This window comes from Staurois parvus, unplaced genomic scaffold, assembly GCF_062004578.1.
Source record: "Staurois parvus isolate SC_StPar_1 unplaced genomic scaffold, SC_StPar_1.0 ptg001769l, whole genome shotgun sequence".
Classification (NCBI taxonomy): Eukaryota; Metazoa; Chordata; class Amphibia; order Anura; family Ranidae; genus Staurois; species Staurois parvus.
In genome coordinates this window covers 112,830-137,506 of record NW_028319565.1, presented here as the reverse complement: position 1 = coordinate 137,506, position 24,677 = coordinate 112,830, and the positions used below count along the sequence as shown (strand labels likewise).

At 48.4% G+C, this 24,677-nt stretch overlaps 2 protein-coding genes across 3 annotated transcripts in view; one reads left to right on the top strand and one right to left on the bottom strand.

Moving 5' to 3' along the window:
- LOC149434338 (NACHT, LRR and PYD domains-containing protein 12-like) overlaps positions 1-4,612 on the bottom strand; it is a 91,469-nt gene extending 86,857 nt beyond the window's left edge. For both annotated transcript variants that reach the window (XM_089663801.1, XM_089663804.1), the window contains exon 1: positions 4,529-4,612. The gene's annotated coding sequence lies outside the window, so the exon portion shown is untranslated. The remainder of the gene's footprint in view (positions 1-4,528) is intronic.
- LOC149434336 (NACHT, LRR and PYD domains-containing protein 3-like) overlaps positions 1-24,677 on the top strand; it is a 319,711-nt gene that overhangs the window by 184,068 nt on the left and 110,966 nt on the right. The gene's annotated exons all lie outside the window — the stretch shown is intronic.

Here is a 24,677-nt window from a genome sequence, read left to right as displayed (position 1 = left end):
AAATTGAAGGACCTTCTTCCAGGAAGGCCACCATAATTCCTCTGACCATTAACCTGTACAAGATAAATATTATACCTTTCCATCCACTCCAGAAAGGAAGCTTTGTTGTCTTCATTTGGTGAATTAATACAAGCCTCACTCTCAATGTTCACCATGTTGTTGTCCATCATTAGAGAATGATCTGCTCCAGAGGCTGAACTGAGCTCTCCTCCCTGCTCTGACCAGGAGAAGCAGACAAAATCCCTGGTTTCCTCCATGGGCCATAATCAGTGGGTAGAAGGCTAGCCCCTAGTCCTCTGCATAAGCCCGTCCTGGTTGGGTCTGTCACATTTCTCCCCCCTCAAAGGTAGACTACCTGGGTCCCAGACCTCGACCTGGTCTGGATATGTGTTAGGCAGAGTGAACCCACATAGTTGGTCCACACACTCTCCATTCTTGGCCACAGGGAAGAGTTGCCATCTGTAGGTGTGGAGCAGAGTTCATGGATCCTCGGCCAGCGCTTCAGCTGGGAGGTCCTTACCTTTCCAGGGCTTGATCTGCTGCTGGGGAGTGGGGCTGACTGCCTCCCTGGAGCTATGAAGATATATGAGGTGCTAGGCACAGGCCAGAGGAGCACTACCCTGTTGCTAGTGATTCAGCTGGGGACTCCACACCCTCCACTCTGGCTGACTGTTGAGGAAGGAGGATGGCTTCCTTTGCTCCCACATTATGGATCTGCTGTTGGGGAGGGAGGACGATCGCCTCCTCTCCTGAACTGGGGATCTTCCGCTGGGGAGTGAAGACAGCTTCCTCCTCTCCCGGGTCCTTGAACTGCCGCTGGGGAGATGAGCTGGCTACTCCATCTCATCCGGCTGCTGAGATGACCTTTCTTTGATACTGTCTTGCTGGGGAGGGAAGACAGATTTTTCTGCTCTCAGGTTATTGTACTGCCTCTGGGGAGATGAGCCAGTTGCTCCATCTCCTGGACTCTCGGACTCCTGCTGTGGAGCGAGGACATCCTTCGCTCCTGAGTCCCTACACTGCTGTTGGGGAAGAAGAATTGCCACCTTCTTTCCCTGGATCACCAGAACTGCTGTGGGTGTGGGGCAGAGGTCTTTGACTCTGTTAACTTGCCAGTGCTTCAGGTGTAAATTCGAGCTTCTCTGCCTTTCACTGGGGAGAGATTGGAAGTGCGCTGCTCTGATGCCAGCTCTTCTGCGTGAGGTTCACTGGGAGGTTCCTTCTCAGCAGAAGTCTATTAAATCCCTGGAGCTGGTGGCGGGGGATAGAGATTCCCTGAAGCCGCTGAAGGTGCTGGGCAGAGGTTGGCAATACACTGCCCTAATGCCAGCGCCTCTGCTGGGGGCCCCACATCTTCCACTCTGGCTGGCTGTTGGGGGGGGAGGACAGCTTTCTCTGCTCCCAGATTGTGAATGTGCCACTAGGGAGGGAGGATGATTGCCAGTGCTAGGCCCTTATATATGAGGGAATTCACCAGTGTATGAGCCCCTATACATGAGGAAGGTCACCAATGAATGAGTCTTTTCTTAGAATTGCTACACATTACTTTCACAGATCATATCACTGTTGTTGTGTGATCTCCAAACGTGCTATACATACAATAGGTCAGCAGACGGGACATGTCCACCCATGCTGTATAGTGTGGATGGAGGAAGCCTGCTGACTTTCACACTTCGGCGTTTTCAGAAATGAACTAAAAACATGCCAAAATGGACATCGAACTTGTGCTGCCATGAATTCTTAATAGCACTAAAAAAGGGGGGTTAGCAAAGATGCCTTTTATCTCGTGTTTGCCATTCACAGGACTGTATGGCTGGGTGGTCTCTCTAAGAAGATAAGACTCCTCCGAGTGAGGAGTCCCCCAGACTGCGGTATGTCCCCCCCTCCCCCCGGGGCAGTGCTCTGTGTCCTGGTACAGAAATCTCAGCATGAGGATCAGACACACCTAACCACTAAGACACGTTGTATAAAGCATGCTAATTTTTGCACATGTTAATGTGCGCTGTGTTATGCAGTCTATTCAGAACAACTGGAATTGCTTGCACCTCAGCATTCCAGAAATCAGATCTGAACCTTTTCTGACAGAGCACTGTACTGCACAGCATTACCACGCATTGCCTCTGGTGGTGTGTATTGGGGTGCTATTCAGAGTGAATGTCACTGAATCGCACCATCGTAAGTATCATGCTGTGCCTTTCATTGTAGTAATGCACACAGGAACATACTCAGCAGGACAAGGACAGTGTGATTGGGGCCTTATTTATAAAATATCCTTTTTCATGAGCGTAACTTCAGGGGTCGCAATGGCAACCCCCCCATGCTCCAAGATCAGATAAAACCGATCTTGATTTGAAGCTTGATTTGATCAGATGCTTTGGAGGGCAGAGGAGAGCTCTGCAGTCTAATAGACCAATGTTCAATATTGCATTGGCTTCTGGGAAGGCTGTCCACAAGGTTTAGAAGTGTGTCTATGGGAAGGTTTGACCATTCTTCCAGAAGCACATTTGTCAGGTCAGGCACTGATGTCGGGGGAGGAGGCCTGGCTTGAAGTCTCCACGCTAATTCATCCCAAAGGTGTTCTATGGGGTTGAGGTCAGGACTCTGTGCAGGCCAGTCATGTTCCTCCACCCCAAACTCGCTCATCCATGTCTTTATGAATCTTGCTTTGTGCACTGGTGGGCAGTCATGTTGGAACAGGAAGGGGCCATCCCCAAACTCTTCCCACAAAGTTGGGAGCATGAAATTGTCCAAAATGTCTTGTTATACTGATGCCTTAGGAGTTCCCTTCACTGGAACTAGGGGGTCAAGCCCAGCCCCTGAAAAACAACCCCACACCATAATCCCCCTCCACCAAACTTTACACTTGGCACAATGCAGTCAAGTAAGTACCATTCTCCAGGCAACCATCAAACCCAGACACATCCATCGGATTGCAAGACAGAGAAGCAGGATTGGTCCCTCCAGAGAACTCGGCTCTACTGCTCTAGAGTCGAGTGGCGGCGCACTTTACACCACGGCATCCGACGCAATTCACTTGGTGATGTAAGGCTTGGATGCAGCTGATCGGCCATGGAAACCCATTCCATAAACCTCTCTACGCACTGTTGTTGTGCTAATCTGAAAGCCACACCAAGTTTGGAGGTCTTTAGCTATTGACTCTGCAGACAGCTGGCGACTTCTGCGCACTGTGCACTTCAGCATGCACTGACCCCACTCTGTCATGTGACGTGGCCTACCACTTGGTGGCTGAGTGGCTGTTGTTCCCAGTTGCTTCCACTTTGTTATAATCCCACTAACAGTTGAGCGTGGAATATTTAGTAGCCAGGAAATGTCACGGATGGACTTATTGCACAGGTGGCCACCTATCACGGGACCACGCTTGGAGTCACTGAGCTCCTGAGAGCGACCCATTCTTTCACCAATGTTTGCAGAAGCAGTCTGCATGCCTAGGTGCTTGACTGTATACACCTGTGGCCATGGAGGGGATTAGAAAACTTGAATCAAATGATTTGGAGGGCTAGCCAAATACTTTTTGCAATATAGTGTATGGAAACAGCAATCAAACCACACATGTGATATATAGCCACGAACATTGTGAGAACAATAATTTTAGCACCAGACCTCCTGTGTAACTCTAAACTGGTAACCTGTAGAGGCTTAAAAAGCGTTGTCTATAGAGATTTTTTTATACGTGTGTGTGTGTGTGTGTGTGTGTGTGTGTGTGTGTGTGTGTGTGTGTGTGTGTGTGTGTGTGTGTGTGTGTGTGTGTGTGTGTGTGTGTGTGTGTGTGTTTATATCAGACTCTAGAAGTTTCACTTTTAGGTTTCAAGATCCCTTAAATTATAACTTTTGTAACAGTTCAATTTAAAGGTTGAATTAAAAAGTTGGTTTTTCCTTATCTCATACTTTATATGAGGATGAGAGGTACAAAAACTATAAAGCATGTCACAGAAATACTCCCATTCCATACAGGAGGTACTGGAGCAGGAAAACTACAATACTTTATACCAGTAAGAATACAGATTGCAGTTCAGTAACCCAGACCCACAGAGTGATTCTAAACCACACAGATCCCTTCTATTACACATCTGGAGGATCCCCCTGCCTCGTGTAATACTATATCAGTATCCTATATACAGTGTTTGTGGTGGAGGGTTGGCGGACTGCACTTGGTGGCGCCTTCTCAATCTTTTTTTTTTTTCATATGTGACATTGGAGACTCGCTTCTGCTCTGCCCTGAAGGTTGCCTTGAAGTACTAACCGTCCCGGTGCCCCTGTGGATCTTCTGCTGGATGTAGCAGTGGTCTCTCTTTCCCTCCCCCCTTCACCTTCTCTTTACCCTCCACCCATAGTGGGAATATGGAGCTGACAGTGAACATCTAATTTGCGCCAACTCATCTCCATGTATGTATTGTAACTGTAATGTCTGCCTTCATTTTGTAAAGTGCTGTGCAAACTGTTGGCGCTATGTAAACCCTGTATAATAATAATAATAATATCAGATATATAGGGTAACATTTAGCCTTACCTTCCAGGTCCGACTTATTTCTTGAGACATTCAGGCTGCAGAACACAGAAACGATGGAGAATATTGGGTGTGGTGGAGGCGTTGTAATGTAACTTACAACTTTCGACTTCAAACAGGAAAGACTACATTTTGATGTTCTAAAAAGTGACCAAAGATCCTCCCCCTTTGTCATCTCAATGCCCTTGATGTCCCCTGATGTAAGGGGGGGCACTCTCATGGGGACACCTGAATAAGGGGGCACTCTCATGGGAACACCTGATGTAAGGGGGCACTCTCATGGGAACACCTGATGTAAGGGGGCACTCTCATGGGAACCCTTTGAAGTGAGGGCACGTTGATGGGGACACCTGAGGTAATGTGGGCACCCTGGGGACACCTCATGTAATTGAGCACTCCGATTGGGACACCTGATGTCAGGAGGCACTTTGTTGGTGACACCTGAGGTAAGGGAGCACTCCGATAGGGACACCTGATGTCAGAAGGATATGGGATATCTTGAAGGTGTTTGTTGTGTTCTTTCTTGTTGTTTGTGTAGCTCCAGCCATGTTGGAAGAGGGTGAGCTGGACCAAGAGGAGAGGGATGACTTCTCTCCTCCTCACGCCCACTGTAAGTACCTTCAATGTGTTTGGGGATATTTTCTCTGTAGGTGACATCAAGGTTGAGGTGTAGGATTTGGGAGCTGAGGCAGAGCTGCTCCCATCAGGGCCAATGTTAGGCTTCCATTGCTGCTATGCTTTACTTTCCTTCCGCCCCATGTGGAAGGGGTGAAAGTCACTTTCTTCACATGTCAACACAGTCATTGCTGCTGTGTGATTGTCTGCCTTTGTGTTACTGGATTCTGGCAGTTGGAGGTGTGGGCAGCATTCAGGGCTGGTACAATACTCTGTTTTTAGTCCTCATGGCTATATCAGCTGCAAGTAACTGTCTTTGCAAAAAGCAGACATGCTGGTTGTGCCCAAGATGAATCCTCATTTGTCTTCTGTACAATCATGTTGACCATAGCCGTAGTGTAATTTGGCCGATTACTATTGGCCGGACCGTAATTTCTTAGCTAAGTCGGCCTTGTTTTTGTTTCCACTACTGCGACTTACCTAGGTGGATGAAGCATTGGTTCAATACTTCATCTGTCCCCCTTAGGCTGTAAGGGCAATAACTCTGCAATCACATGTCAGCTGTCAGCTCAACCCTTCCAGCACTCTCTGTAGCCCCGAGCTGTGGAGGGGGAGGCAGCGGCAGGCTCAAACTCTTTGTTGTTCACGGAGAGGCTGAGCCAGGTGCTTCTCCAGAGTCTGGAGTGGATCCTGACTTTGAAGTCGGAATCTTGACCCAGCCTGGCCATGCTGTGTGACGTCAGCGGACTTATGGGTCACAGGAGTGCTGAACGAACTACACTTCTGTAATCCACAGGAGAAGTACAACCAAAAGATCTTTGCCTGGACTTTTCTTTTAATCTATGTATGTCAGACTTAAAAGTATTACGAAACCCCGGACCATGCATTCATTATATCTGGTCTCCCTAGACCCTGCATTCACTATATCCACTCTCCCCGGACCCTGCATTCATTATATCTGGTCTCCCTAGACCCTGCATTCACTATATCCGCTCTCCCCGGACCCTGCATTCACTATATCCGCTCTCCCCGGACCCTGCATTCACTATATCCGCTCTCCCCGGACGCTGCATTCACTATATCCGCTCTCCCCGGACGCTGCATTCACTATATCCGCTCTCCCCAGACCCTGCATTCGCTATATTCACTCTCCCCGGACCTTGCATTCACTATATTGACTCTCCCCGGACCTTGCATTCACTATATCCACTTTCCCCGGACCCTGCATTCACTATATCCGGTCTCCCCAGACCTTGCATTCACTATATCCGGTCCCCTCAGACCCTGCATTCACTATATCCTGTCTCCCCGGAACCCGCATTCACTATATCCTGTCTCCCCGGGCCCCGCATTCGCTATACCCGCTCTCCCCGGACCCCGCATTCACTATATCCACTCTCCCCGTACCCCGCATTCACTATATCCACTCTCCCCCGGACCCTGCATTCACTATATCCACTCTCCCCAGACCCTGCATTCACTATATCTGGTCTCCCGGACACATATTCACTATATTCAGTCTCCCCGGACACATATTCACTATATTCAGTCTCCCTGGACCCCGCATTCACTATATCTGCTCTCCCCGGACCCCGCATTCACTATATCTGATCTCCCCAGACCCCGCATTCACTATATCTGATCTCCCATAGGACACACAACATGGCAATACAAGTATTTTAGTCCTTAAAAACTGCTTAATACCTTTTCTCATCAGCAGTTAGCGCCATCTTGTGACTTCAGCAGAGCACCGTTTAAAGTTTGTTGGAGAAGTTTTCTTTCTGCTCTAGGAGGATATAAAACCTCTGCCCCTCTGTCTTGACAGTTCTGATTGGCCCTGTGCTGATCACATGCAACCTCCCAAGACCAACCCCCAAAAATATAGCAATGCACACCAAACTAAGCATGTGCATGCGGTTATGGATTTAGTCGGTATCAGATGTTCATTTCAACAAGAGGAGGGGCAGAGAAGACAGGATTAAACATCCTTTTTACACAATGCAGAGGATTAACCCCTTAGGTTACACAGTGAGTATAACAAGAATGCTTTACTGCATCTACAGACTGATTGGACTGTTGTGGGTTTAGTAATACTTTAAGTACCATTGCTTGCTTCCTCATCAGGTCTTGCCCAGAGCTCCCCTTTAATCTTTAGCACTGACTGCACTGAGCCCCTGACCCCGGCGGAGGTGGATATGACCTCTGGAGGATGAGAGATGGCTGATAGGAGTGGCACAAATTCCAACACATCCTCCCATCCCCCACCCTTTAGAAGATGAAAGTCTATGGAAAGCCAACTTTTTAAAAAAATTTTTTTTTTTTAACTTGGGAAAGATTCCCCTTCACTTCCTGCACTGAAGATACAACAGGAAATGAGAGGAAATTTCACCGGAACATTACTCTGGTCACAACTCCACAGTGTTGAATTTCTCCTCCCTTTATGTGACAGTACAAGTTTTATCGGCCAGAACAATTATAATTTTGTGGTCCCCAGAACATGAATAGTATAATAACGTGTATAATAATAATGAGAACAGAAGTGACAACTAGTTCTGGTGACAACTAGAGATTCCCTCACTTAAGAGGGGTTTTCTCTGACTTCCTGTTTTGGCTATGGGACAGGAAGTGAAAGGAAATCTCCTCAATGGGACACAGATATCAAATATTAACCTTGCATGGGTTAAAACCCTCCCTTACTCTATCCAAAATGAAAAAAGATATTCCCTTTAGTTCTTTAAAGTGGAACTTGAAAATGAAGTCCTGATAGATGAGTTCAGACTGGCCCCTCTTGCAGGTATAGCTCTGTAAAACATAAAAAATAAGTGCCTAAGCTGTTTAAAATGCAGTAATACACTGTCTCACTGTTCTCCGCACATGCTCAGTTGCTTTGTATTTTTCAGTACTGTGCCGAAAATGTAGAGGCCGATCTGCTGACAGCCTAAAGAATTACTGCTGCTCGGAGGCTCTGGGTTAAAGCAAACTGGCAGCCTCCAGGAAGAAGAAGTAGGAACTGCTGGAGGCAATTTACAGCACACACTGATTTCAGTAGCAGAATTATGAATGTGGAATGTATGTTCCTTGTTAAAGAATATTATTTTCTATCAAGTAGTTATGGGTGAAGCTGCACTTTTACCACTTGCCCTCCAGAGGATTTATCCCCCTACCTGACCAGGCCATTTTTTTGCATTATGGCGCTCTGTTACTTCAGCTGACAATTGCGCGGTCATGCAATGCTGCACTCAAATTAAATTTACGTCCTTTTTTCCCCAAAAATAGGGCTTTCTTTCCGTGGTATTTAATAGTTTGTGCGTTTTTTTATTTTTTGCGCTATAAACAAAAAAAGACAGACAATTTTGAAAAAAAATATATATTTTTGACTTTTTGCTATGAAACATGTCCAATAAAATTTTTTTTAGAAATCTAATTTTGTCAAATTTTGGCCAAAATGTATTCTGCTCCATATCTTTGCTAAATAAAATCCTAATACGTGTAAATTAATTGGTTTACATGAAAATTATAGCGTCTACAAATGGCGGGACATATACTGGGATTTTAAAAACTTTTTTACTAGTAATGGTGGCGATCAGCGACTTATAGAGGGACTGCGCGGGGGGGGGGGGCATTCTGACACTGGGGGGGGGAACTGACTTGGTGTCACTGACATGCAAAGTAGTGTGCAGGAGCTGACGGGAGAGAACTGTTTTGTTTTTTTACAAACAGTTCACCTCCCCCTCGTCGGAGATGCTTGGCAATAATCGGGCAAGGACCTGGTGATTGACAGCCGAGGCCGCAAATGGCGGCGTGGGTAGGGTGCGCACGCTGCTCGAACGAGCTCCCTACCCAGAAATAGAAAATCGCATTTTGTGCACCGTGCCACCCTGTAGAAGTACTTCTGCTATAGGGCAGACGGGAAGCTGTTAACTTGTTGCCGACCGCAGATAGCTGAATGACGGCTGCACTGCGGCCGGCCAGTTCTGAGTGGACGTCATATGACGTCCCCCCAGAACGCGCTCTCCTGCGCGCCCCAGGGGGCGCGCACCCGGCGATCTCCGTGATCGCTGTGTCCTACGGACACAGCTGATCACGTGATGTGGTAAAAGGCCAATCACAGCGGCCTTTTACCACCTGATCAGCAGTGTCAAATGACACGCTGATCAGAGGGAAATGCAAGTGCCGGTTCTCGGCTGCACTTTCCTCACGCTGTCAGATCGTGAGGAAAGTACTGCCGAGAACCGGCAGTTGTCAGAGCAGGGATCGGCACCGATCATCAGGGCACTGATGATCAGTGCCCTGATGATCGGTGCCCAGCAGTGCCACCCGCAAGTTCCGCCCACCTGTGCCTTGCAGTGCGCCCACTAGCTCCGCCCACCTGTGCCCAGCAGATCACCCACCTGTGCCCAGCAGTGCACCCACCTGTGCCCAGCAGTGCACCCACCTGTGCCACTCTGCAATTTCACACACCTGTGCCCAGAAGTGCCACCTACCTGTGCCCACCCACCAGTGCTGCCCACCAGTGCAGCCCAGCAGTGCTGCCAGTCAGTGCCACCAGTCAGTGCCCAGCGGTTGTGCCAGTCAGTGCCCAGCAGTGATGCCAGTCAGTGCCGTCTATCTGTACCCATCATCAGTGTCACCTATAAGTGCCGCCTATCAGTGCTGCATATTAGTGCCGCCTATCTGTGACACCTCATTAGTGCTGTCTATCAGTGCTGCCTATCCATGCCACCTCATTAGTACTGCCTATCAGTGCCCTTTAGTGCTGCCTATCAGTGGGAGGGGCAGAGGGATATAGTGAATGGATTTTGGGAACGGAGGAGAGGAAAATGAGAAGCGAAGGAGAAAAATTACCTGTTTGAAAAATTTTATAATAGAAACAAAGAAACTTTTTTTTTTTTCAAATTTTTGGCAATTTTTTATTTATAGCGCAGAAAGTAAAGCGCCCAGTGGCGATTAAATACCACCAAAAGAAAGCTCTATTTGTGAGAAAAAAATGATCAAAATTTCATATGGGTACAATGTTGCATGACCGCGCAATTGTCAATCAAAGTGCGGCAGCGCTGAAAGCTGAAAATTGGCCTGGTAAATAAGGGGGTATAAGTGCCTGGTAGGCAAGTGGTTAATGGCTTGTAGGAAGATGCAGTCTGTATTCCGTACTGTAGGTGGCACTCAGTCAAAGTGACACTGCAGAAGGGGGAGGAAGTTGTGGGAAACTTCACATGACCTCGGTGTCCATCTTGGGTCAGGGCAGAGTCTATTTAAAACTCAGACTCTTGGGTTTGGAACGATTTAGGTGAGTGGCTAGTGTAGGGACAGGTTCTCTGTCTGACAGGGACAGCAAACAGCAGCAGGGAAAGGTTCCTGAAGAGTAGGGAAAGTGCAGGGACTATGCCATCTCCTCATAGAAAACCTCCCGTTTGGGTGTGAACTAGCCAAGCCACATAAATGCTCCTCGCTGCAGAAGCTGTAGGCATCATATCAACATCACAGTCCTCTGCTGCTCTTTATTGTTTTTTTCACTATTTGTAAGTGGCTCTGGTCAGCTTTGCCTTCCCCCCAGGCCTGATGGTATGTTGTTGGAACTCTTTCAATATCATGTTCTCTTCTGCCTCTGAGTGTATTCTTTGCCTCCAGTGCGCCACACCACAGCCTACCCACAGGCTAATTCCACCTTCAAAAAAATTCAGGGAGCTCCGGTCATTAAAATTTCCCTCCAGCATAAGTCTGATGGGGGGCACAGTCTCTGATGGGGGTGCTGCTTCTGATCGAGTGCTGTGTTGAAGGAGTGCAAAGCAGTTAAACACAGCAGTCTAATTATGCCTTCTCTACTTTCACAGGTAAATGCATCTATCTCCTATCTCCGCTCTTAACTAGAAAAACGCATTGACTACTGCTAAATTCAGAACAAATGGTGTATTTATATTTGTGTATATGTTGACCAGTCCTCACCTCCAGCTGCACTCAGGTTTACGACTGTAGCCTGTTCCCAATGAAACATCCCCCACTATTCATGTGATCCTTATCAGCTTCTAATTGGGGTGGAGTTGAATGCTCATTTGAGCATCTCCCTTTAAATTTAGATCAGCTCATGGGGGGAGATCACTGACGGTGGGCACAGTCTCTGATGGGGGTGCTGCTTCTGATCAAGTGCTGCTTGAAGGAGTGCGAAGCAGTTAAACACAGCAGTTGAACTAAAGCATGAGAACTTAAGCAGCAGGAAGACACAAGAACAGCAAGAACCTCTACTGCACGCTGGACAGACTGCAAGCAAACACCCTGGAAACATCTCCTACATGCCTGAGTCCCACTCCGTGTACCTTTATATAATACACCCCTCTTCTCCTCTTCATATTACTATCCTCTGTTCCCAAATCTCATTTCTTTACCCCTCTGCTCCACCCCAAAATGTGTACATCTCCCCCTCATTGCTATCATCTCCCTACTATTGCTCTCATCACCTCCCCAAAATGCCTCTTGTACTCCTCCTTCTCATTTTCCTCTCCTCCGTTCCCAAAATCCATTCACTATATCCCTCTGCCCCTCCCAAACAATTGTATATTGTGTCCTCACTGCTTCCTTCACACCTCTACGGCACCAACCACCTCATCCTATTACTCCAATCTCCCACTGACCCGAACACCTCCACTAGTAGTTTTGTCATGCTCCTGCACATCCCGCTCCCATGCCAACTTTCTCACCCTTCTCCTCCTAACCGCGGGGGACATCTCCCCGAATCCTGGCCCTCCACCACCTCCCTCACCCGCACAACACCCTCCCGCCTCCACGTCCCGCTGCAACCCCCGCAACTTAGTATCTGTCCCCCTCCTCCCTAAAATCTCCCCGTTTTCATGTGCACTCCTGAATGCCCGATCAGTGTGCAACAAGCTTACCGCCATCCACAACCTCTTTGTTTCCCGCTCCCTCAACCTCCTAGTGATTACGGAAACCTGGATCCAGTCCACTGACTCTACTTCCCCTGCTGCACTCTCCTACGGAGGTCTCACCTGGACCCACTCACCCAGGCCTAACGGTCGTAAAGGTGGTGGGGTTGGTGTGCTCCTGTCACCACAGAGCACCTTCCGAGTCCTCCCAAACCCCCCCTCTCTATCCTTCTCCTCCTTCGAGGCCCACTGCGTCCAACTATTCTCCATAACCCCCCTGAAGATTGCTGTGATATACCGGCCTCCTGGATCCATATCCTGCTTCCTGGATGACTTTTCCTCCTGGCTACCCTTCTTCCTCTCCTCTGAGCTACCCACCATCATCCTTGGGGATTTCAACATCGCTGTTAGAGATGAGCGAATCGAACCAGGCGAACCGGAATTCGAGTCGAATTTCAGGAAATATTCGATTTGCGTCGAATCCGAAATTTTGCCTACTTCGGGTGCGCGAATCGAATATTTCCCGATCAGCCGGCAAAAGTGTCCCTGCAGTGAGCTCCGCTATTTCTGACAGTTCTCTGACAGAAGGAACACATGTAAAGCGGTTGAAACATTGTATCTATTAGTTTCCATTTAGGATACAGATGTTTCAACCGCTGTACATGTGAAGAAGCTGTCAGAGAACTGTCAGAAATAGAGGAACTCTGCACATACACTTTTTGCCGGTTTGGAATTCTTATTTTCATCCTACTTCTTCTTCTTCTTCTACTTCTTCATCCTCATCCTCAGAAGAAGAAGAAGAGGATGAGGATGAAGAAGAAGAAGAAGAAGTAGGATGAAAATAAGAATAATTCCAAGCCGGCAAAAAGTGTATGTGCAGAGTTCCTCTATTCTGCAGATACACTTAAAGGAGCTCTGCAGAAACACTTAGAGGAGCTCTGCACATACACTTTTTGCCGGCTTGGAATTAATCTTATTTTCATCCTACTTCTTCTTCTTCTTCTTCTTCTTCATCCTCATCCTCAGAAGAAGAAGAAGAAGAGGATGAGGATGAAGAAGAAGAAGAAGTAGGATGAAAATAAGAATAATTCCAAGCCGGCAAAAAGTGTATGTGCAGAGTTCCTCTATTCTGCAGATACACTTAGAGGAGCTCTGCAGATACACTTAGAGGAGCTCTGCACATACACTTTTTGCCGGCTTGGAATTAATCTTATTTTCATCCTACTTCTTCTTCTTCTTCTTCTTCTTCATCCTCAGAAGAAGAGGATGAGGATGAAGAAGAAGAAGTAGGATGAAAATAAGAATAATTCCAAGCCGGCAAAAAGTGTATGTGCAGAGTTCCTCTATTCTGCAGATACACTTAGAGGAGCTCTGCAGATACACTTAGAGGAGCTCTGCACATACACTTTTTGCCGGCTTGGAATTAATCTTATTTTCATCCTACTACTTCTTCTTCATCCTCATCCTCAGAAGAAGAAGAAGAGGATGAGGATGAAGAAGAAGAAGTAGGATGAAAATAAGAATAATTCCAAGCCGGCAAAAAGTGTATGTGCAGAGTTCCTCTATTCTGCAGATACACTTAGAGGAGCTCTGCAGATACACTTAGAGGAGCTCTGCACATACACTTTTTGCCGGCTTGGAATTAATCTTATTTTCATCCTACTTCTTCTTCTTCTTCTTCATCCTCATCCTCAGAAGAAGAAGAGGATGAGGATGAAGAAGAAGAAGAAGAAGAAGTAGGATGAAAATAAGAATAATTCCAAGCCGGCAAAAAGTGTATGTGCAGAGCTCCTCTAAGTGTATCTGCAGAGCTCCTCTAAGTGTATCTGCAGAATAGAGGAACTCTGCACATACACTTTTTGCCGGAAACCGCTGTATGGAGGGAATGTCCCAGAACTGTCAGAAATAGACTATTTATGACAGTTCTGGGACATTCCTTCCATACAGCGGTTGAAACATTGTATCTATTTGTTTCCATAAATGGATCCATTTATGGAAACAAATAGATACAATGTTTCAACCGCTGTATGGAGTGAGTGTCCCAGAACTGTTAGAAATAGTCTATTTCTGACAGTTCTATGACATTCCCTCCATACAGCGGTTGAAACCGCTGTATGGAGTGAATGTCCCAGAACTGTCAGAAATAGACAGAAACTGTCACAGAACTGTCCTTCTTCTCATCCTTCTCATCCTTCTTCTCATCCTTCTCATCCTTCTTCTCATCCTTCTCCTTCTTCTCATCCTTCTTCTCATCCTTCTTCTCATCCTTCTCCTTCTTCTCATCCTTCTCCTTCTTCTCATCCTTCTCCTTCTCCTTCTTCTCATCCTTCTCCTTCTTCTCATCCTTCTCCTTCTTCTCATCCTTCTCCTTCTCCTTCTTCTCATCCTTCTCCTTCTTCTCATCCTTCTCCTTCTTCTCATCCTTCTCCATCTTCTCATCCTTCTCCTTCTGCTTCTCCTTCTTCTCATCCTTCTCCTTCTTCTCATCCTTCTCCTTCTTCTCATCCTTCTCCTTCTTCTCATCCTTCTCCTTCTTCTCATCCTTCTTCTCATCCTTCTCCTTCTTCTCATCCTTCTTCTCATCCTTCTCCTTCTTCTCATCCTTCTCCTTCTTCTCATCCTTCTCCTTCTTCTCATCCTTCTCCTTCTCCTTTTTCTCATCCTTCTCCTTCTTCTCCTTCTTCTCATCCTTCTCCTTCTCCATCTTCTCATCCTTCTCCTTCTCCTTCTTCTCATCCTTCTCCTTCTCCTTCTTCTCATCCTTCTCCTTCTCCATCTTCTCATCCTTCTCCTTCTTCTCATCCTTCTCCTTCTCCTTCTTCTCATCCTTCTCCTTCTTCTCATCCTTCTCCTTTTCCTTCTCCTTCTTCTCATCCTTCTCCTTCTTCTCATCCTTCTCCTTCCTCATCTCCAAGGGCATTTAAATTAAAGGTACAGTGTTCTGCACTAATTTAAAGGCTCTCTGAAGCCTAGAAACCCTTTTAATAAGTTAACTTCGTAGCGAATTAATTCGCATCGAATCGAATTTCATACTGGAATTCGCTGAATCAGCCGAATCGAATTTTTGAGAAATTCGCTCATCTCTAATCGCTGTCAACCTCGACAACCCGGACACATCCCATCTCCTCCACTTAACCTCCTCCTTTGCACTTGCACAGTGCATACAATCCACCATCCACTCCAACGGTAATATCCTTCATCTTGTCTTCTCCAACCGCTGCGCTCCCCACAACCTCACTAACACCCCCTTCAATCTCTCTGACCACAACCTGATTACCTTCTCTATCTCCTCGTCCTCCAACGCCTACCCCTCCAAATGTCACACTACCACCAGCTGAAACCTCCGCAACCTTAACCCTGCCCCACTCCACTTTGCAGCTGATCAACTCCATGACAGCATCCTCCCCCTGTCCTGCCCCGACTTGGCTATGACTGCCTACAACAACGCGCTGTCAACAGCCCTTGACTCACTAGCGCCTTTAACCACACGCAACATCAGACCCCGACCGCTCCAGCCCTGGCAGACTGATCACACCAAAACCCTCAAACGACACAGTCGTGCCCTGGAGCGACTATGGCGCAAAACCAAATCCCAACAAGCCTTCACCCGCTACAAATCTGCTTCCACACCTACACCTCCACGCAGCCAAACAAGCCTACTTCCTGACCCTCATCAAGACTGTCAGGGTCCACCGCGGCGTCTGGTCCGGCGCATGCGCAGTCTCGGCGGCTCGCGCTGGGATACGAGCACTAGATGCCGGCCGCGGCTGAAAGAGACTCGCGCATGCGCACTAGGCGCCGCGAGTACACGCTGGGCAACCAATGACAGCGCAGGGCGTGGTATTTAAAGATGCCCTGGGCTGTCACAAATTGCCGTGAGGTCTTCCTGTGTTCCCCTGCGTTCCTTTACTCTGCATTTGTTACCTGATTGCTGACCCGGATTGCCCTGACTACGCTGCCTTCTCCTATCTGACCCATATTGCCCTGACTACGCTGCCTTCTCCTGTCTGACCCGGATTGCCCTGACTACGCTGCCTTCTCCTATCCTGACCCCTGGCTTGTCTGACCTCTCTTCGGATTGATTACCCTGGTATTGACCCTGCGTGTGACCCGACTATCCTCTGCCTGCCGATACTGTACCTCGCTGCTCCCACGGTAACAACTGGCCTGTCTGACTACGATCCATCCATCCATCCTGCCTGGGCCAGCCGGCCCCTTCACATCAGGCTCTCCCCCTGTATTCATCCCCTGTGGACCCCTCTGCCACGGGTAGGAGTGCTCAGAGGTCGTGACCTGGTCCTGGTCTGCTTCAAGTCCATCCCCACCATCAGGGGCCCTGGTGAATACGCAGACCGGGACTTAGACTCCACGGTCTGGGAAATCCTGTCCGGTGGACTGCCAGAAGTACCACCAGGTGGATCTTAACAGTACCTCACGGCCATGACAGAGCCTGGAAGAGGACCGGCCTCCCTAGAGGATATATACCAGCACCTAGCGGCTCTAACCCAGGCCGTTCAGACATTATACGACCGCTACATCCATTTAGAAAACCGCATGGAGACACTAGTCACACCCGTTCCCTCTGCCCAGGGTCCAGCTACCCCCGCTCCTAGAGGGGAATCTCCAGCTCCCGGAGCAGTAGCCGCACCACCCACTCCCAAACCCGTGTGCCTCTGCCAGAACGCTTCCGTGGGGACCGGGGCCGTTTCAGGGCCTTCCGGAATGCATGCCTTCTGTTCTTTGACCTGCAGCCACGCACATTCACCACTGAGACCATCAAGGTGGGATTCGTTATCTCCTTACTTCAGGACGAGCCCCAAGACTGGGCTCACTGTCTGATGGAGAACCACGACCCCCATCTGGAAGCCGTAACGGAATTCTTTAACGCTATGGCCGTTTTATATGATGACCCGCAGCGAATAACTTAGACGGCACTGCACTCTCTCCGTCAAGGCCGTCGGGCAGCAGAGGAGTACGCGTCCAAATTCAGACGATGGATGGGAGATACAAGGTGGAACGATGCGGCTCTGTGCCACCAATTCCGCATCGAACTTTGCGAGGCCCTAAAGGACGAGTTAGCCCGGGTGGGCCTTCCTGACTAGTTGGAAAAGCTTATTGAATTGGCCATCCAAATTGATCGCAGGCTGAGGGAACGCCGGTTTGAGAGGTCCAGCCAGGGTCAAAGGGCAGCATGGACACCTCTGAGGGGAGCAGCCCAAACCCCGTGGGGCATAACTCGGAGCTCGGAACCCGGGGACACCACAGAACCCATGCAGCTGGGACTGGCCCGGCCGTCACTATCAGCCGAAGAACACCAGAGGAGGCAGTCTCAGAACCTGTGCCTATATTGTGGAGAAGCTGGCCATATGGTGCGTTCCTGCCCTGCAAAAATGAGTAAGTCCGCTTCTAGTTTTTTTTCCTGTATCGGCTGAAAGGGTTAATCAATCTAATTACCTAGCTATACCTGTTTCTTTACAGCTCCCCGGAAGTACCGTGTCGGTGACGGCAATAATTGATTCTGGAGCATGTAGTTGCTTCGTGGATCTAGCCTTTGCCCATCAGCAAAAGATCCCTCTCCAGACCAAAGAACAGGGGCTTAACATCTTTCTGGCAGACGGGTCCTGCATTAAATCAGGAGTGGTGGACCAGGAGACTCCCCCTATCTACACCACAGTAGCTGGCCATCACCGAGAATTTCTCCATCTGGACGCCATCGCGTCTCCCCTTTTCCCAATCATTCTGGGGCTCCCTTGGTTGCGGGCCCATAACCCCCAGATTGATTGGGGGAAGGGAATAGTTCAGTTCCGATCCCCGTACTGTCAGGAACACTGCCACACTTCAGGGCCCGTGGCTCCCCAACTCCTCCTATGCACGGATGGAGATATAGACCTGACTCAGACAATTCCCCCGGCCTACCACAATTTCCTGGACGTGTTTAGCAAACGGGGGGCAGATGTCCTCCCACCACACCGAACCTATGACTGTCCCATAGACCTGCCCGGGTCCGAAATTTCGTTTGGTCGAATTTTTCCATTGTCTGAGCTGGAATCGGGGGTGCTGAGGGAATGCATTGATGAAAACCTCCCGGAAGGGGTTCATTCGCCCATCCACGTCCCCAGCCGGGGCCGGGTTATTCTTTGTAGAGAAGAAAGATAAATCGTTACGGCCTTGCATTGATTATCGTGATCTAAATAGGATCACGATAAAAAATCGCTACCCATTACCCCTGGTTCCCGAACTCTTCCAGAGATTAAAATCCGTGGTGATCTTTACCAAATTAGATTTACGGGGGGCCTACAATCTGGTTCGTATCAGGGAAGGAGACGAATGGAAAATGGCCTTTCGTACTCGATTTGGCCACTTTGAATATTTAGTTATGCCATTCGGACTCTGCAACGCCCCGGCCACCTTCCAGCATTTTATTAATGCTGTTTTCCGTGATTTTCTTGATGTCTTCATGGTCATCTACCTGGACGACATCCTAATTTTCTCTTCCTCACTTGGGGTTCATCGGGATCATGTGGCGAGGGTGTTGGAACGCTTACGCCAACATGGGCTGTATGCTAAGGCTGACAAATGCAGCTTTCAACAGCGTAGTATCGCGTTCCTGGGGCTGGTCATCTCTCCCGCGGGGGTCACGATGGATCTTCAGAAGGTCACAGCAATTTTAGATTGGCCGATACCCGCAGATAAGAAGGGAAGAAGGGCGTTCAACGTTTCATCGGGTTTTCAAACTTTTATAGAAAATTTATCAGAAACTTCTTTGGTCTGGTTTCCCCCATCACGCAATTGACTAAACAGGGGATTCGTTTTAAATGGACACCTGAGGCTCAAACAGCCTTTGAAACTCTCAAGAAGCTGTTCACCTCCGCTCCTATTCTCAGTCACCCTGATTCATCTTTACCGTATGTCCTAGAAGTGGATGCCTCAGAAAACGTGGTAGGGGCGGTCCTGTCCCAGAGGAAGGGCACCAAGGAGCTCCTGCATCCAGTAGTGTTTTTTTCAAGAAAACTTACACCAGCAGAAAGAAACTATGACATTGGCGATCGGGAGCTCTTGGCTATTAAGACCGCTCTGGAAGAATGGAGGTATCTACTAGAAGGAGCCACACACCCAATTCTAATATTTACCGATCACAAAAACCTCGAGTACCTGAGAACAGCAAAACGGTTGAGACCTCGCCAGGCGAGATGGGCACTCTTCTTCTCCCGGTTCTCCTTTCATATTACGTATCGACTGGGCTCTAAGAACACAAAACCGGACGCCCTGTCTCGCATGTTTGAAGACCCCAAAGATATTCCGAAGCCTGACATGATACTATCTTCTGGGAACTTTCTCTCTCTTCAGACGAAGTTGCGCTCCAAGCTTCTTGACGCATCCGTGGGAATGCCAAATCCACCAGGGATGTCCCTCCAGAGCCAGGGAGGGCTCTTATGGAAGGAAGGTCAAATCGTGGTGCCCGAAGAAGTCCGAACATTGGTCCTGGGTCACTGCCATGACCATCCGATGGCGGGCCATTTCGGAATAACAAAGACTCTAGAATTACTTCAGCGCACGTTTTGGTGGCCAAACACGATCAAGGACTGCGAGCTCTATGTCCAGACTTGTGCCACCTGCCAGAGAAACAAACCCTCCAGAAACAAGGCCTGGGGATTGTTGCGCCCATTGCCGATACCCAATCGTGCTTGGCAAATGATTGCCATGGACTTTATTGTCGAACTTCCTCCATCGCAAGGCTACACGGCAATATTCGTGATCATGGATCGCTTATCTAAGATGGCCCACTTCATACCTCTGAAATATACGCCATCAGCGCCGGAGACTGCACAGATCTTCATAAGAGAAGTGGTGAGACTACACGGGGTTCCCGAGGATATTGTGTCTGATTGTGGAGTCCAGTTCACGTCAAAATTTTGGAAGGCATTGTGTGAAGCGTTAGGAATCAAATTGTCTCTCTCATCCGCCTATCATCCCCAGACAAACGGGCAGACGGAAAGGACCAACCAAACATTGGAACAATACCTAAGATGCTACACATCCAACCTACAGGACGACAGGCTGACACTATTACCATCAGCAGAATTCAGAACCATTCAGCTACGGGGCAATTCCCGTTTTTCGCTAATTACGGATTTCATCCTACGTTTCTGCCAGATTTGATGCCTGAAAGTTCAGTACCTGCTACTCAAAGTACATTGAATTTTTTTTCTGTCAATAACAAGGCACTTCAGGAGGCTATCGCAAAAGCCCAAGAAGATAACAAGAAGGCTTTTGACAGGAAGAGAAGGGGGGAACTGTTATTGCAACCAGGAGATCAGGTTTGGCTGGCAACGACCAACTTGAAGATGCTGTGTCCATCAAAGAAACTGGGACCGAAGTTTATAGGCCCATTCCAGGTAAAGCGAATGATCAACGAGGTGGCTTATGAACTCGAGCTTCCGGAAACCTTCAAGATTCACCCGGTGTTCCATGTGTCACTACTGAAGCCAGCCAGACCAGACCCCTTCACAGATCGAGAATCCAGACCTCCAGAAGCAGTTACCATAGACGAGCAAGAAGAGTTCGAAGTGGAAGCAATCCGAAACTAAAGAGGGGGGGCCAGACGCAGTTTCTGATTAAATGGAAGGGTTATGGTCGTGAGGAAAACTCATGGGAACCCATTCAAAATATTCATGCCCCCAAGCTCATCCGAGAATTTTTTCGTGATCACCCGCGGTGGAGAGATCAGTGGGGCTCCCGGAGGGTGCCCATAAGGGAGGGGGGGGCAATGTCAGGGTCCACCGCAGCGTCTGGTCCGGCGCATGCGCAGTCTCGGCGGCTCACGCCGGGGAATACGAGCACTAGATCCCGGCCGGCCACGGCTGAAAGAGACTCGCGCATGCGCACTAGGCGCCGCGAGTACACGCTGGGCAACCAATGACAGCGCAGGGCGTGGTATTTAAAGATGCCCTGTACTGTCACAAATTGCTGTGCTGTTCCCCTCATATTTGTTATTTAACTGTGCATTGTATCACCAATTCTTATTTCACCATGTTTGTTTCTATGTCTTGATCTGTTGCTGCCATCTGCTGGCCAGAATTTGCATGCTGCATGCCTCTGTTATAGCTAGTAAGTTTTTCCTCCGCTGGGCGTGGTTTTAGGCAAGCCTTGGTTCTGGTCACTTCCTGCAGCCATTTTATCTGCTATATAGCTGTGTGACAGGACATTTAATACCCTGGGCTTGTGAAGGCATCAGTTTTTGACCAGCAGTTAGCCTCAGGAAAGATATCACAGGACAGCACCAATACCTCTACTACCTTACAGTATTGTATCACTGTTTGTCGCTGTATTTTGGACCAAATAAACCCACGCTGATTTCATTCCCGTGTATACGTTTGGATCCATCTAACCTGAACATCTGCCGGTCCGGTCTGCTCCACTGCTTGGATACGAAGGTAGGAAGTTACACAGCTATTATCAGTTATACCTTCATTCACCTTCATGTGGGGACAGAACAGTCAAAAACTGCCTTAAAGTCCATACCCCGCTACAGATTCCCTCAGAGTCCAGTACCACACTCAGGAATCTCCCTAGCAACAGGCCCACTTGCAGCAAATCTGCCCGGCTACAGTGCATGTTCCACAAGCCTATGCGGAAGCACTGCACATACGCAGTATCTATACTCTTGCCTGGAAGTCCTCCACAACTCGCCAAGCCAATCTTTACATCCTATATTAACCTTTGCTCGCATAATAGAAGTACTGTTTATGCACGCTCCTTACATTGTTGTGGTCGCGCCAAAACCCCGCAATTCACTCTAAACATCTTAGAAATTTTATCAAAGTGCCCTATCGGAGCCGTACTGTGATTTTCAGCGTCCAATTCAAAAGTTCATTTTCTTAAAGAGACAGCGCACCTTAAGTCAAAATGGCCGAAAAGGACTTTGCACAGTTCCCCAGTGATGAACTAAAGCAAATGCAACCTGATACTGATCATTATGAAGGGCAGGGAACAGAATCCACACTTCCAGCAGAACAAGTGGTGCGACCAAGACACTCTCTCAAACCGACAGTAAAGGTCATTGAAAATTATCACACCACGAAAGATGAGCTATGTGATAACCTGGAAGAGCAATGGGAACGAGTTTCCTCCCTCATGTCCGGACTTAAATCCTCCTCAGGTGATGCCACAAGTTTACAAGTTGCCATCGGGCGGCTGGACACAGCTCAAGGAAGATACAAGAGACTGTCCACAAGGTATATAACCTTTCTAAAAGACTCTAATATCGATGAAGCCCTATCAGAACTAAGCAAGGCAGAATCAATAGACAGACAAAGAGACGTCATGGTGCTGGATGTTAAAAGTAAAGCGGAACTCCGTATCTCGCATTTGCAAGAAACTAGATCGCACAGATCAAATTCATCTAAACATTCCTCTCGGTCATACAAATCATCGTGCTCAAGAAGCTCAGCCTTGAGCGACAGATTACTAGAGGCCCGCATAAACGCAGAGCAATCCAAAGCGAGACACTCCTTCACAGAAAAAGAAGCTCTTGCAAGAGCAGAGGCCAAGAGGGCAGAGGCCAAGAGGGCAGAGGCAGAAGCAGAGGCCAAGAGGGCAGAGGCAGAAGCAGAGGCCAAGAGGGCAGAAGCAGAGGCTCGAATAAAGATTTTTGAATCAGAGATGCAGGAGGAAATTGCATTAACTAAAGTAAGACTACTTGAGCAAGCATTGAGCCAAGGTCTTGATCCAGTCTGCTCGCTACCACAGGAGATAGATGATCCAGTTGACCGCACCAGTGACTATGTACTGAATCAGGTATCTGCGCCACCCCCAGTTTGCAGTACCGTCCAAGCCGACAACACTGAAACCTCCAAGTCAGCTCTACCTGCAGTACCAGTGCCACCCACAGCACCTGAGCAACCTAATAATCATTATCCAGATGTGCCCTCTCAAGGACGGTTGTTACAGCAAGATCGCTATCAGGCATTTTCTGGCCTACCTCCACAGCTCAAGCAGCAGTCATCACAATATACAGAGGCTAAACGACAGCTCAACCCTGCAGCTACATCATTCTACCCGGAAGCATCTCACCCCTTTACGCCAGGCAGCCCATACGCCCCAGGGGCATCACAAATCGTCATGGCCACAAGCAGTGAGAAATCAGATATGTCTGAGTTTGCCAGGTTTATGGTGAGGAGAGAGCTAATCAACGCCAGTCTCTCAAAATTTGATGACCGTGCAGAGAGCTACAGAGCTTGGAAGGCAACCTTCAAGGCCGCTATCGCTAACCTCAACCTAACCGCAGAGCAGGAGTTTGACCTCTTGATCAAATGGCTGGGCCCAGGCTCCACAAATCGTGTCAAGAGCCTCAGAACAGTCTACATGGGACAAGCAGAAGCAGGTCTCGCTGCCGCCTGGCAGAGACTCGAACGTACCTTCGGCAGTGCAGAAGCAATAGAGAAGGCCCTATTCAAGAGACTGCAGAACGTTCCAAGGATCAATCTCAAGGATGTCCAGAAGCTTCAGGATTTAAGTGATCTGCTCATGGAACTGGAGCTTGCCAAGGGTGACCCTCGTCTGTCCGGGCTGTGCTACCTGGATACAGCTCATGGAGTGAACCCAATTGTCGTGAAGCTACCATACAGTCTGCAAGAAAAGTGGGCGGCATCAGTCTCAAGGTACAAAAGAGAGCATGACATCACCTTTCCCCCATTTATTCACTTCTGTAGGTTTATCGATGAACAGTCCCAGATGAGGAATGACCCCAGCCTCGACTTCCTGGAGTTCAACACTACAGCTTCAGCGACATCATCACCAAGGTATGAAAGCATCACGCATAAACACAGAGACTTCAAGAGCAGCGTGAGTGTTAGAAAGACTAACCTACCATCTACTGTAGTACCCACGGGTAAACAGTACACTACCTCATCAGGAGATAAGACCTTCAATCGTGAATGTCCCATTCATAAAAAACCACACTCTCTGAACAAATGTAGAGGGTTTAGATCCAAAACCATACAGGAGCGCAAGAAAATCCTCACCGAGCTTGGGGTATGTTTCAGATGCTGCGCTTCATTGGAGCACATGGCTAAGGACTGTAAATCTGTCATCAAGTGTGAGGAGTGTCATAGCGAAAGACATGCCTCAGCTATGCACCCAATCCCACTCTCCAGAGATTCACCCACTGCCATCACCACCAGTCCTGCTCCAAGTCATGGCGGGGAGCCCCAAAATTACGCTAATGCAGCGACTGCTGTTTCCTGCTCATGCTTGGATGTATGTGGGGAGGGCCAGTGCGAAAAATGTTGTGCCCGAATATGCCTAATCAAGGTCTACCCAGAGGGACTACCAGAAAAGGCAGTAAAAATGTATGCCATCATTGACGACCAAAGCAACCGGTCCCTAGCAGGTCCTAAATTCTTTGAAGCCTTTGGAATAAAGGGACCATCCGAACCCTATACCTTAAACACCTGCTCGGGCCGCATAGAGACTAGCGGCAGAAGGGCACAAGGATTCATCGCTTCTCCTGCCAGTGGGGATACGGAAATACCCTTACCGACGCTGATCGAATGTGATCAAATACCCAACCATAGGGATGAGATTCCTACCCCAGAAGCTGCATTTCACCAACCTCACCTAAAGCACCTAGCCAACGTTATCCCACCTATGGACATCAACGC